Here is a 12,614-nt window from a genome sequence, read left to right on the forward strand (position 1 = left end):
TCCTGGTGCTTTGCAGTCCTGCAGGCCTCTATCACTCCTCATTTCTAACAAGTCTTCTAGCTGGGATCCCTGGTCCACAGGCCACACTGCTGTCGGAACGAACTCTTCCTTGTTAATCTGACCATGTTAGTCCTCTGCCGAGACCTTCCGAATACCAGCCTCTGCTGGCTGAACTCCTGAACCTGGCGGACAAGGCCCTGCCCGCTCTGGCACCCCCGAGGCCTCTCCTGCAGTTACTTCCCTCACGCAGCACCTCTCACCTCAAGCCATCCTGAACCACTTACAGTTCCCCAACTATCGCTGTTAACCTTTATTTTTTATAAAATGGGCATATTTACAGGGCTATCACAAGAAGTCAATAAGATGTAACATATAACCAACTCTTAATGATGTATTTAGATATCTACTTAATTATCCATTAACTTTGCAAATGTTGAAATTTGATGGACCCTGAGTGTATCAGTCTGCGTGGGCTGCTTTAAGAAGATACCACAAACGGGGTGGCTTAAAGGACAGAGTTATTTCTCACAGTTCTGGAAGCTGGGGAGTCCAAGATCAAGGTGAGGGACAATTAGGGTCCTGTGAGGGCCTTCTTCCTGGCTTGCAGATGACCATCTTCTTGCTGCATCCTCACACGGCTCACACACACTCACACACACACACACACGCACACACAGTGAAGCTCTCTGCTCTTCCTATAATGATACTGTCCCATCCAGAGAGCCCCCCCCTCATGACTTCATTTAAGTGTAATGACTCCCTAAAGGCCCCCTCTCCAAACACCATCACACTGGGGTAGAGTAGGGTTTCTACATATGAATTTTGGGGGACACAATTTAGTCCATAGCAATGAGCAAAGAGAATAATGGTTTATAATGGCTGTTTGGCCATTTGTCCAGCATTCTGCACAAGTACAGCACCTATGGGAGCAGGAATTTCATGTTCCAAGCAAGGGATCTTACGATGAAAAAACTATGTACGTTTTGTTTGGGTGGAAGTGAGGGAAATGGAAAGCTGGAGACTATTTGAAAATGAGGGGAGAGACCGGCAAAAGCCAGTTCATGGAAGGGTCCTGTATTTACAAAGAAGTGCAGATTTTATCTACTGAATGACTAGGGTCATGAGAAAACAGATTCGATGACACGTCCACACATGGTTGGCTGTTAGCTTTAAGAGCTATAAAAATTCTCATCCTAATAACCCCACTTCAGGGAATTTATGCTAAGAAAATAATCCAAAATATCGAGAGAGGCATGTGTGCAAAGATACTTACTACATTATTTACAATAAGAGACACTGGGAGAAAGCCGCGGAGGAATACTTAAGTAGTTACCAAATAAATGTTTGTTGAGTGAACCAACAAATGCTTGCTGAATATTAAGTGGCAGTGAAAACAGTAAAGTCCAGGTTATTAGTATGGAAAAATCTTCAAAGTAAGTAAAATAAACAAAATATAAAATTATAACTCTATAATGCTATAACTCTATAGATACGGTAACAAAAGATGGACAAAACTAGAGGTAAATACAGATAAAAATGAGAGAATGGGCTGTTAGGTTGGTGCGGTCACGTGACACCGACATGTTTACAAAAGATACTCCCGTTTTACACATGAAAAACCACCAGTCCCATACAAGGTCATCCGGCCAGTTGGTCTGCAGTCTCACCAAGTGGTCTTCATTTGTAGCCAGCCCAAATAAACACTTGCTTTCAGTGACACACGTGAACTGACGAAATACTTGAGGCCAATACAGTAGAAAGAAGTGTTTGTTTTTATAACGAAGCACAGAACAGGGAGGGGAGGAGGATTGAGGAAGATCGGAACTGTTCAATGAACTCCATGCTCAGACAAAAGCACCCATTATCTCCCACGTGCAGGATGAGAAATCGAGCCCTTGGGTATGAATGAGCCAAAGGGAAACTAAACAGCATGACGGTGGCTGAGTAGAACTGTGGTCATTCTCTCTTGAAGCAAATAGTAGCAAGAGAGAGCAGCAGATAGTTCTGACATTACTGGGTTTTGCCAGGGAACATCTGGTAACGTGTTTCCTCAGGTAAAGTCATACACTGTCAGAGCTAAGTGAGGGACAAAGGTTGAAAGGGATTAGGTGATTCGTCCAAGGTCACACAGTTGGTATACAGCATCAGAACAGAAACATGAGGTTCAGAGTCATACGGACCAAGTTTCAAACGGACCAAGTTCCAAACTCTGGAACTACCACTTTCTAGCTACATCTCAATCGTGCATTCCCTTAAAGGACTATTAAGAGTGTGTGTCCTTGCGCAGCTCACTCGATCGCGCCCAGTCCCAACTTCTTTCCTCTCCAATAGCGTGAAGGCCCCTCGGTGCTCAACTGTGGCTCCGATGCTCAGCATCTGCTCCCTTCATCACGCTTCATAACCGCGCTGCCCCGGAAAACTATCTGCTCCCGCATTCCCGGTCCACGTGCTCTGTGAAGGCTCGGGTCCACGAGCACGCCGTGGTCTTCTGGATGTGCTGGAGGGTGTGCCACCCAGGAGAGGTGCTGAGGGGTGACATCTGGGCAGGAATGGAGGATGAAGTAGAGAGGTCCTTATCCCCAGTGGATCTGAAGCTGAGAGGGAAAGGCTGGAGCTGCCATCTTGGTTGTCACAAATGCACCGAGAGCAAAGCCAGCGCTGTGGGACGCAGAGCTGGGAGGCAGAAAGCACATCAGATCGTGGAGACACCACTTAAGTCCCAGAATCAAGTGGCTCCTGAAGCCGGCCCTCCCTTTCGGCTGTCAAGCCCGTACATTCCTTTCGTGTTTGTTTTGCTTAAGCTAGTTTGAGTTCTGTTTTACTGGAGCTGGTTTGACTTGGATTTGCTTCCCCTCACAACCCAGAGTCTCCTAACAGAAAACTCCCTTACAGAGGGAGAATGCAGGTCCGGGCCAAGCATAACACCTGGCTCTGGGCGCTCGTCTAACCGCCGGCTTCGCGCTTTCTCCCTCGGTGACATTCTAGCTCCTCTTCCTTCCCTGTCGTCACCAAGTTTCCTTCCTCCTTTGTCCCTACGAGTCCTTGTGAGCTGGAAGCACAGGGACAAGGCACTCTTCCCCCCCTTTGTAAAAGTCAGCCGCCTAAAACCACGGCTCAGAGCTCAGCGAGCTGCACCCCAGGACTCGCCGGCCCTGCCGCGTGCTTAAGTCAGCCACATGGGCAGTGACCCCTGACGGTTTACAGCATTTTACCAGGGGCTCGCACGTCCAGATTCCCATTGAACTGGAGCTGTGTGCATGACCGGGCAAGGGGTTCTGAAGTTCACGTCTACTTCTCAAAGGAGGAATCAGAAGTTCAGACAGGGGAAATAACTCGAACATAGTCACACGGTTAGGACAGGAACCAGTGCCAAGCTCACCGCCTCCCCGTCTCCAGCACTGTGCCGTTTCCGTAGAGGAAAATGCTGGTGTGCATGGACCCCGGGGGGCCCAGCCAGAACCCCGGCAGGGCCCACAGCCCCTCCCCCAGATGCTGGGCTTGCTGGCTGCAGGTTCACAGCTGTGCCCCTCACTGGAACTGCCGATCAGCAGCAGGGCCTGGCCCACTCAAGGTCACGCTACTTCCCAGAGGGCAGCCCGCGGCCAAGGCCTGGCCGCCCTGCTTTAATGCGGAGCAGGTGAAAGGCTGCTCCAGCTCCAGAGCTCCCTGCCAGGCATGAGGGGCCTGGAGGGAGAGGCCAGTTGCCGTGCAGGAGGCTCTTCCCTTTGGGCCACGTAAGCCAGTCGATCTGAAGGTGCCTGAAGCATCCATGGCAGAAAGGGATGCGTGGATGGCACCTTTGGGTTGGCTGAGGCAGCTACAACCGCATCACAGGTCGGCTTCGCCCTCCACGCATTCCGGCCTGCCTGCCTTCCTCAGAGCTGCGTCTCCTAAAAACGGTCCCGGATGAACTTTCTGTGTGCGACTCCGTCTCAGGGTCCAGAGGAATCGCAGTCTGAGGCAGCTGGCACCGGAAATGGTCCTGGGAAGCTGACTCTCAAGTAGGATTTGAGAGAGACCAGTTGCTGGCCGGCTGACAATGAGGACGGCTTCACCGGTGCTGCGACACCACAGATAGGTACATTTCTGGCACTAGAAGAACATGAGGAAAATGGTTTACTAGAAAGACAGCAGAAATGGTGTCTGTTTCAGAACACTGAACCTGATGGAGAGAAAACAGGCTCAGGATGAGAGCAGGGTGCGGCTGCTGTTCTGCGGGGCGAGGGGCAGACACGCCCAGGGCTGGCACTGCGGTGGCAGTGGCTGTTCCTGACTGTGTCACTTTCCTCCTTGACTAGGATGGCGGGACTGAGGTTCTGGAGCCCGCAGCTCCCCTGACAGTCAAGGTCAGCCGTGTGGCCTCTGGTTACTGCTCCTGGAAGCTAGACCAGATCCGTTTCTTCGGCGATCCCGATGGCTCTGCAACTGCCATTTGCCAACAACACACCTGGGTTCAAATCCCGGCTCTATCTGCCTCGCACCAGCTGGTGATGCGGGGCGAGTTCCTTAACCCCCGTGCTTGGTTTAGGAGGGAGCTCTAAGCATCTCTCTTTCCTGGCTCCAACCCGGTTCTTTTGGAGGAGAGAGAAGTTGCTTTGCATCCCCAGGCTTGTTGCCTCATGTTTGCAAAATGACTTTTCACAGCTCTGGCCATTGTGTCCTCATAAAACCTTATTCGAGACAAAGAGAATGGGTGAAAAAGGTGGCTCTTCTTTACTACAAGGCGACTTTTCTCCACTCTTCATCAAATGTGTTCTTACACCTCACTGGCCAGGACTGGCTTACACGGTCACCCTTAGCTGTACGGGAAGCTGGGAACAGGCTTCCTTGTTTCATTACTACCTGGAAGCTTTTTTCTTGTTAGTCTCTCTCTTTAAAATGTTCTTCCTGCGGACTTGATGGCTCGCTCCCTCATTTCATTTAAGTTTCTGTTCAACTCTTGTTTAACCTCCCTAACTAAAATGTATCCTTCTCCACCACTGTATCCTCGCTCTGCCTTTTTTTTTTTTTGACAGAGCTCATTGATTGATTTACTGGCATGCTTAGCTACTTGAATGTAAGTTTACCAGAAAGCAAGCCCACAAGTGCAGGGATTCTGATATATACACACTACTATATCCTGGTACCTACAACAGTGCCTGGCACACACAAGTTGCCTCTATACGTATTTGTTGAATAAATGCATAAACATATGACTGAGTGATCTTTGCAACAGCCCTGAGTTATAGGAGCCAGATGAGGCATTACCCCCATTGTGACTGAGGAAACAGTGGCCTGAGAATGTCCAGCAGCTTGCTCAAGCTTTATAGCTAGCAAATAGCCCCGTGGAATTCTAGGATTTTGCATCTATTTGCCTCTATTAACCCACACCTGGTCTAAGAGTGAGGAAACCGGGCTTCCTGTCCTGGTTTTGTGGAAAACTGTCATGTGACCTTGGGCAAATGAGAAAAGTTGAGTTTTCTAAACCTTGTTATTCTTATTGTGTAAATAAAGGCAGGGGGTGTTCTAAAACCTCCAAGGTCCCTCCTGGCTTTAACTTCGCACGTGTAAGTTCATCACTGTTACGATACACGCTTCCTGCCTTAGAAGAGAAACAGCAGAGAGTAAGCGAGGTGTAGGTGTCGAGCTCGATGGTCTCACATGGATCCAGCACGGTTCACATCAAGCTCCCTGCCTCCTGGCCGAGCACCAGGTGACTTGCGTATTTACTAGGCAGCTGCCCCTCGTCCTTGCTAATTCTCTTGGGCAAAACATTTGGCTCCTCTAAACTTCAAATCATTTTTGTGAAGATTAAGTGGGATAATATACCCAAAACGGAGTTGAAATTGCTTGTTGCTCTGCAGTTGTTGTAGTGAGCCTGGCCAACACAGACAAACTGGCCATGATTTCAAGGACGACAGTTTGAAGACTGTGATACATATGTAGCTCCTACCATGAAAATACTATTTAACTATGGAAATAGAGTAAACACAGAATCCACGCATTTTTTTTTCTGGAAAATAAATTATTTAAACATACAATCTTGCACAGATCTAAAGGCAGTAAGAACACAACCTGGCTGTTCTGACATTCCCTGGGGTGCTGCCTATTTACATGGTGAAGACGGGTTGTGTGTGCCCCGGCTCAGACCACGGGCGGGTGCGCACATGCTTTTTGCTTACATTCTATTGATCACGTGGCCATACCTGGCTGCAAGGGGTACTGGGAAATTTAGTCTTCGGTTGGGGTGTCCCAGGCCTAAAAAAAAAAACCGACTTTGAGAAGAGAACCAGCAGTGACCCACAGCTTGAGACCAGAGTTGGGCACGATTACATCTATGACTTAGTCCAAATATTTTACAAATCAAACGCGCTCTAAAATGTGAATGTGAGGTGAACATTAACCTTATATCATCAGTCCTTGACCTCTCAGACAATGAAATCGTCAAGTATGAAGGTGAACTGAAGTGAGGGCGTATAGATACAAAGCTATTGGATTTCCTAGGCCAACATTTTAAAAAAACCTTTTATATCAGGAATATTGCAAATGTACACAAAAGTAGAGGAAACAGTGTAACAAATCTGCATGTACTTACTAAGCTTCAACTATTTTCAACTCACGGCCAGTCATGTTTCGTGCAACGCCCAGGATACCAGGGCGTTTCACACTCTCAGTTAATGGGCAGACACACCCCAGGGCCGTGCGACCACTGTTACCATACTTGCCACCATCTATTTTTTAAGTTACACCATTAAGTTAAACCATCTTCCAACAATCCTACGAGACAGACACTACCATTTTGCAGGTGAAGAAATCTGAAAACAGTGCTTAAGTAACTTACCTAACACCACCCAGTAAGTTAAGCACCAGAGCTGGGATTCAAACACTGAGGACCTTTAAGCCAGCCCCTCGTGGTCTTTATTAATACTGCCCCCTTCTTCGCTATGAACAGATCACACTTCTTGATCTCACACACTATACATGCTGTTTCCAGCTCTTTTTCAAATCGCTACCCCTAAGTCTTCAGACACAAGTTGCTCTGTCTACACATCACCTGGCTTCGCATGCTCAACAATGTTGTGCTGTATTGTCACAGGCGTTTTACAGACATGGCGAGTCAGGCTTAAAGGAGAACTGCTCCCACACCAATTCCCAACCCAGGGTAATTCCCATGCTGCCATTTCACTTGTCCGCTTGGGGCAAATCAAAGCCACCCCTCCTCCAGCTCAATTTTCTTGAAGAAAAATGAGATGATGACACCACACGACCACCAGAGTTCCCTCTCATGTTCTGACATCTTCTGGAAGAGCTGAGCCTATTCAGCTAATGGGCTTCTGTGGCAGTTATATAAGAGGTCACAGGAAGAAAAGGGCTGGGAGTTTTTAGCAGGGAGAATTCTAAGCCTCTTCTCTCTACTCCGCTAAGGACCACCCTCAGATCACTTGGAATAAATAACGCTTTAACCATTCGCATGTGTTTTCCTACACCCATTTGTGGAATGTTTTGATGTTATTCAATGAAGGGTGGTATCTGCACGTCCAGATAATTACTGCAGAATATGGACGGGCTGGTGAGTGAGTACCAAATAAATATCATGACTTACAAGGATAAGCTTTTTTAAGATAAGAGAAGAAACAGATCAATCTCTGGAGAGTGAGATCCTCTTCATCCTTACAGAAATATCACATATGTTCTTACTTGAGGATGTAGTGGAAAGAGTATCTGAAATCAGGAATTCTGGGTTTAGTTAAAATTCCTCTGCTATTAATTAGCTATGTGACTTTGAATCACAAATCTATTTGGGTTTTAATATTCTCCTTAGCACATAAGGATGAAATGAGATGTTGCAAACTCTACTTGTAAACTCTTTAATTACTGTTCAAATGTAAATTATCATCTTTTTATAACATCAACCTGGGCACTGAATAGAATAGCGAAGGGGGAAGCCGGAGAGCAGCTTTGCTCATCTTCTCCAGAAGAGAAGGGAAAAGCTTGGGGGTAGGAAGCTAACATTTCAGGGGCAATTCTCTTTGCTTCCTATAATGTATTCACCTCTGACAGCAAGGCTGCTTACTGCACGGTCACTGGAACAGTAAAAAAAGTGGAAAATAGAGACTTAAGTCAGATGGACCTGGTCTAACTCCTATGGGAGCCACATGCTGTGTGTGGGAAGTTGCCAAGCCTCTCAAGACTGTGTGTTTATCTACAGAGTATAGGCATACCCTTTTAGGGTAATCATGAACATTTCCTGATATACCTCATGGAAAAGTGCCTAATAGTGTTCTGGACATGGTAGATGCTCAATAAATGCAAGTTCCATTTTCTCTTTCATCTAGAGGAAATGCTGCATTTATGAATTTGACTTTGTTAACCATTTATTGAGAGTTCGTCGAGATCTATCAATGGAATTACATGTGGTCAAGAAAAATTCAAGTGAAAACCTCCATAGAACTTCTTGCTTTTCATCTGGGGGGAGTAATGTTCCAGTTAGGCTATAAGGAAAAAGCAGCTAAAATATTGTCTAAGTGCGATTTTGAAAACTGTGTGTGTTACACAGTAATATATACTAAGTAGTAACACGGCTTCCAATTCATTCCATTCTATGTTTTATTGACTCTATCTTGTAGCTCTTAAATATAAAACACTCTTTCTTTCAAGGAGATGATTTGCCATTTAAAAGAAGAAAAAAAAAAGCAAGCAAAACAAAGCATACTGGCCTCCTTCCTTCCAGCTTTTAAATTACCCCCATTTAACCCCAGAATAACCCGAAGAGCAGCATCATGTAGCTGAAACATCAGCTTAAACTTTTCTATGGCTTCCCAGCTGAATTGTCATTTGTAAGCCTTTTAAAAATTAATTATTAAAACCATTTCCATTAGTCTTCCGTTTGGCCTTCACGCAATCATTTTTCTTTTGCTGTTTAACAGTGAAAAACCACCAGCATTAGCTATAAATACATAGCACCAGATATGTGGAGAAGGCATATGACTCACACTGGACTGTTCCCTAGGGCTAACTTAGCCATGACTGCATTTTGGGAAGTGGTGTCAGGTCCCCGCTTCACCGATAGGCGAATTCCAAACCAGCCGGCCACATGGAAAGACTTTTCTTCTTCGTCAGTTCCTCAGGTGCTCTCCTCCTTGGTTCAAGGTATTGGTCAATTACTTCCGTCTATCCATCCAGTAAACATTTTTATTACCAGATATGTGCCTAACACTGGAGGAAGACCGTCAAATAAGAAAATGTGTTCCCGTCCTCACAGGAACACAATCGCAGTGTGAGAGAGTCAGACAAATAATTAACTATCATGATTTAGTAACCTCCATGACAAAGGAATAAAATGAAAGGTCAGAGATTTCTGGGAAAAGATCATGTCAAGGACAATTAATTGCCACTTAAATAAAGGGTCCGGAGAATGGGGGAGCATTTCCAACAGCATATGCAAAGGCACAGGATGCAAAATAGAAGGACTTTCTGGAGAACTAAGCATGGCTCGGAACGGCTGGATTGGAGGGCGCTTTGAGGGTAGTGGCCGCAGATGAGAGTGAAGAAGGTGGGCTCGCACGTGCCTACAAGTTAGGCTTCGGCAGGAGATGACTTTTTAAAGAATAAGTGCCACTATAAATAACAGCTAAAAACCACTAGTCTAGGGAACGGTCTATGCTGAATGGAGGAGTTTGAGCCTCATCCTCAGGTTAAGGTGTTAGAAATGGTCTTGTTTTTGCTTCATTCTCCACAGGACAGTGTCTCAACAGTAGTGAGTTTAGATCATGAAAAACCTGTGTAAGAAAGGAAACCTGCCAGAACGGGCTGGTGGAATGTGGGGTAAAATGTTGCAAAACACTGCGCACAGGTAGACGCAGTGTGGGATGCACTGAAGGTGCAGGGACATGCTTATCTGGTGGCTCACACACCCTGGTGACCAGCAGAGAAGGCACAGGTAGAGGAAATCCACCATGCATACTTTTATTTGTGTTATTAAAAACATGGAAACCCAACAGGTACAGCACGCACAGGAGAATCCAAAACGAGGTTCTCCTGGCTCGTTACCATTTTTATTACAAAAGTTTGGCTTCAAGGTCAGGATTTAGTTCTCTTTACAAATCACTGCCAACAGCGATCAAAAAAGTATAAATATCTGTTTTATAAGCCTTTTAAAGTTAGGGGGAAAGCCTTTAAAATTGTATTTGATCACGTTATGATAAACTCCCTCTTACAGTCTTTGCAGTAGTAATGAGGTCAGTGCTGCTTTAAAATGAAGCTTGTCATCTACGCCAATCTATCTTTTCCAAAGTATTTCTATATTGACAATTTTATACCCACAACCCAAAAGGTAGGACAAATGTGGTGACTGAGGCTCAATACACTCACGTAACTGCACATCATCAGTAAACCATGTAGCAGGAAGGCAGAATCCACGTCCACCGAACCCTATCCTAGTGTTTCCAAACCCCGACCCGGCCACCATCCTCAACACCTACTTTAAAAAGGATTTTTAAAAAATCAGTTGCCATGCACTAAATGCTTAAATACTTCTCTGACATGTTTACGAATTATGAAAGTTACATCATAGTCTTTATCCTGACCTTGGAGTTAGGCTTTGTTCTTGGAAATAGAATCTTCCATAGTTTCCTAGTTTCTTCTTCAATTCTCCATACTGTCTCAGTAACTTTCCCATTCACCTACCCATTTCTTGTCCTGGGACCAAATGACTGCCAGAACCAGCACAGCCAGTGTGAGTGCCCTCATTTCCAAGACACGTTTTGGCCTGATGAGGTAGGGAACCCAGCAAAGGGCATAGTTATCACTTCCCCTCACCAATCACGCTCATTCTCCTTCACCTACCAAACCCTAGTTATCCTGTGGGCCTCCTTAAAGACCTACCTGCTTCACGAAGGCCCCCTAACCGGTACAGTCCACGCCGGTGTTTTCCTTCACTAATCTCCTATAATACCATTTCTCCTTCCCAGACTATTCGACACTCAGAGCCTAGCTTTCCTGTTGGTTTCATGAAGCATGTTTTGAAACCAGAAATAACAGGCTCAAATGCTAGCTCTGGACCTCTTAGATTTTAAGTTAACTTTTTTGAGCCTGTTTCCATAGAGAAAACAAGGAATAATACCTCGTCAGGCAGATGTGAGGACAATTAATATATTAAGTACTTAGCTTCCCTCCACCTAACGCATGTAGGTGCTCAATAAATGCTACATTGCAAAAAAGGGCAGAATCTATGTCTTATTCTCTCATCTCTCTTATAACCTGATGTGGCTACAAAGAAAAAAACTAGCTGAATGACAGTTACTTTTATTCATAGCTGACACAAGTCACCTTTGGTCTCAGGAAACCAAAGACAGTGTTTTTTTCCCTTCGCAATTACATCCAGCCCACGTGAGTGTCATCACTGTCAGGGTGATAGGAATGCTTTAATAAGCCTCATTTACATAGTATTTTATCACTTATAAAGGGCTTTCTTCTGGCATTCATCATCATCTGAGTCTCCCAGTAACTCCTGGAATACAGGCAGGGAGGCTGCCACTAGATTTTACACACTAGAAATCTGAGTTCTGTGTGGTTGATATTAGTAGTTCCACTTTTACCCTAATTTATAGTTAATAAAGCATTTTAAAAACCACTTTCTTATTTGATTACTTAAGATCCTAATGGCACTTACATTTTAATACTTTTAAAATCTCCCAGACATCGGTGGACACTAAAATTAGCATATCTATGGCTACAAGAACAAAGATATTTTTAGGAGAAAAACAAATTAAGTATATTGCCTCCACTGCAGACTGACAGTGAAGTTAGCAGCAGCCCCAGCATAAAGAAAATTAAGCCCTGAGAAAACAATGCTTTCCTATTTGGAAAAGAGCTAGCTGTATGAATTCCTAGAGAGTTTCTTTTTTTCTTACTAACCTAAATTCTCAATGTTCTTCCATTTATACATTCACAAAGTTGAAAGAGAACTGGGTATGTCTCTGGAACGTGGGAAGCAGCCCTTTATGCCTTTATGTTTAAAGAATCGGCTTTCAAGCTTCCACAGTTCAAAGCAACTAAACCTGCCAGGACCACCATACCTCCTACAGAATGCATCTTTAAATAAATAAGAATTCAGCATGACCTTGGGCACTTCACCTACCAAGGCCAGTTTCTTAACTTAGAACAGGAGGAATCTGAAGAAGCTGAGGTGTTTAATACAACCATTCTATAATTCTGAGCTAAGCTGATTTAAGAAAATAAATGAAAAAAATGTTAGTATATTTTCATTTGTTTTACAAGGTCTGATTTTTTCCAAGTCACTTTTTAAGGATGACAATGTGACAAAGAAGTCTTACCGTCTATTCTATCCTAGCCCCCCAACCCCCACACCCAAGAGCTCGCCACTATCCTGAAGTTCATGGGTATCCTCCCTATGGGGGTGTCTATGTTTTACACCTGCACTTACTCATTTAACGATCGCTTCAGTTACATAAATAGTATCGAAATGTATTATCCTTCTCTTACTTTTTTTCACTTAAAAGTTTGAGATTTTATATCAATGTTCATCCACTTTAACTGTTATGATTTCACTGTATGAAATCACATAGGTGATTTATTTGCTACATTTCTGCATGAGTTGGCTAAAGTTTTCTGTA

The 12,614-nt window shown here is 44.8% G+C and overlaps 1 long non-coding RNA gene across 3 annotated transcripts in view; it reads right to left on the minus strand.

The window, feature by feature from the left end:
• Positions 1-1,242: 1,242 nt before the first annotated feature.
• The window catches only part of LOC120588737 (uncharacterized), a 38,405-nt gene continuing 27,033 nt past the window's right edge, over positions 1,243-12,614 (minus strand). The window contains exons 2-3 of one of the 3 annotated variants that reach the window (XR_005649300.1): positions 4,448-4,670; positions 1,243-4,092 (exon numbers count right to left, since the gene is read on the minus strand). This is a non-coding gene — a long non-coding RNA (uncharacterized LOC120588737). Of the gene's footprint in view, positions 4,093-4,447; positions 6,238-12,614 lie in introns of all 3 variants that reach the window. The other 2 variants (XR_005649299.1, XR_005649301.1) reach the window with 2 other exon arrangements.

Source organism: Pteropus medius, unplaced genomic scaffold (genome assembly GCF_902729225.1).
Source record: "Pteropus medius unplaced genomic scaffold, Ma_sr-lr_union100, whole genome shotgun sequence".
Lineage (NCBI taxonomy): Eukaryota > Metazoa > Chordata > Mammalia > Chiroptera > Pteropodidae > Pteropus > Pteropus medius.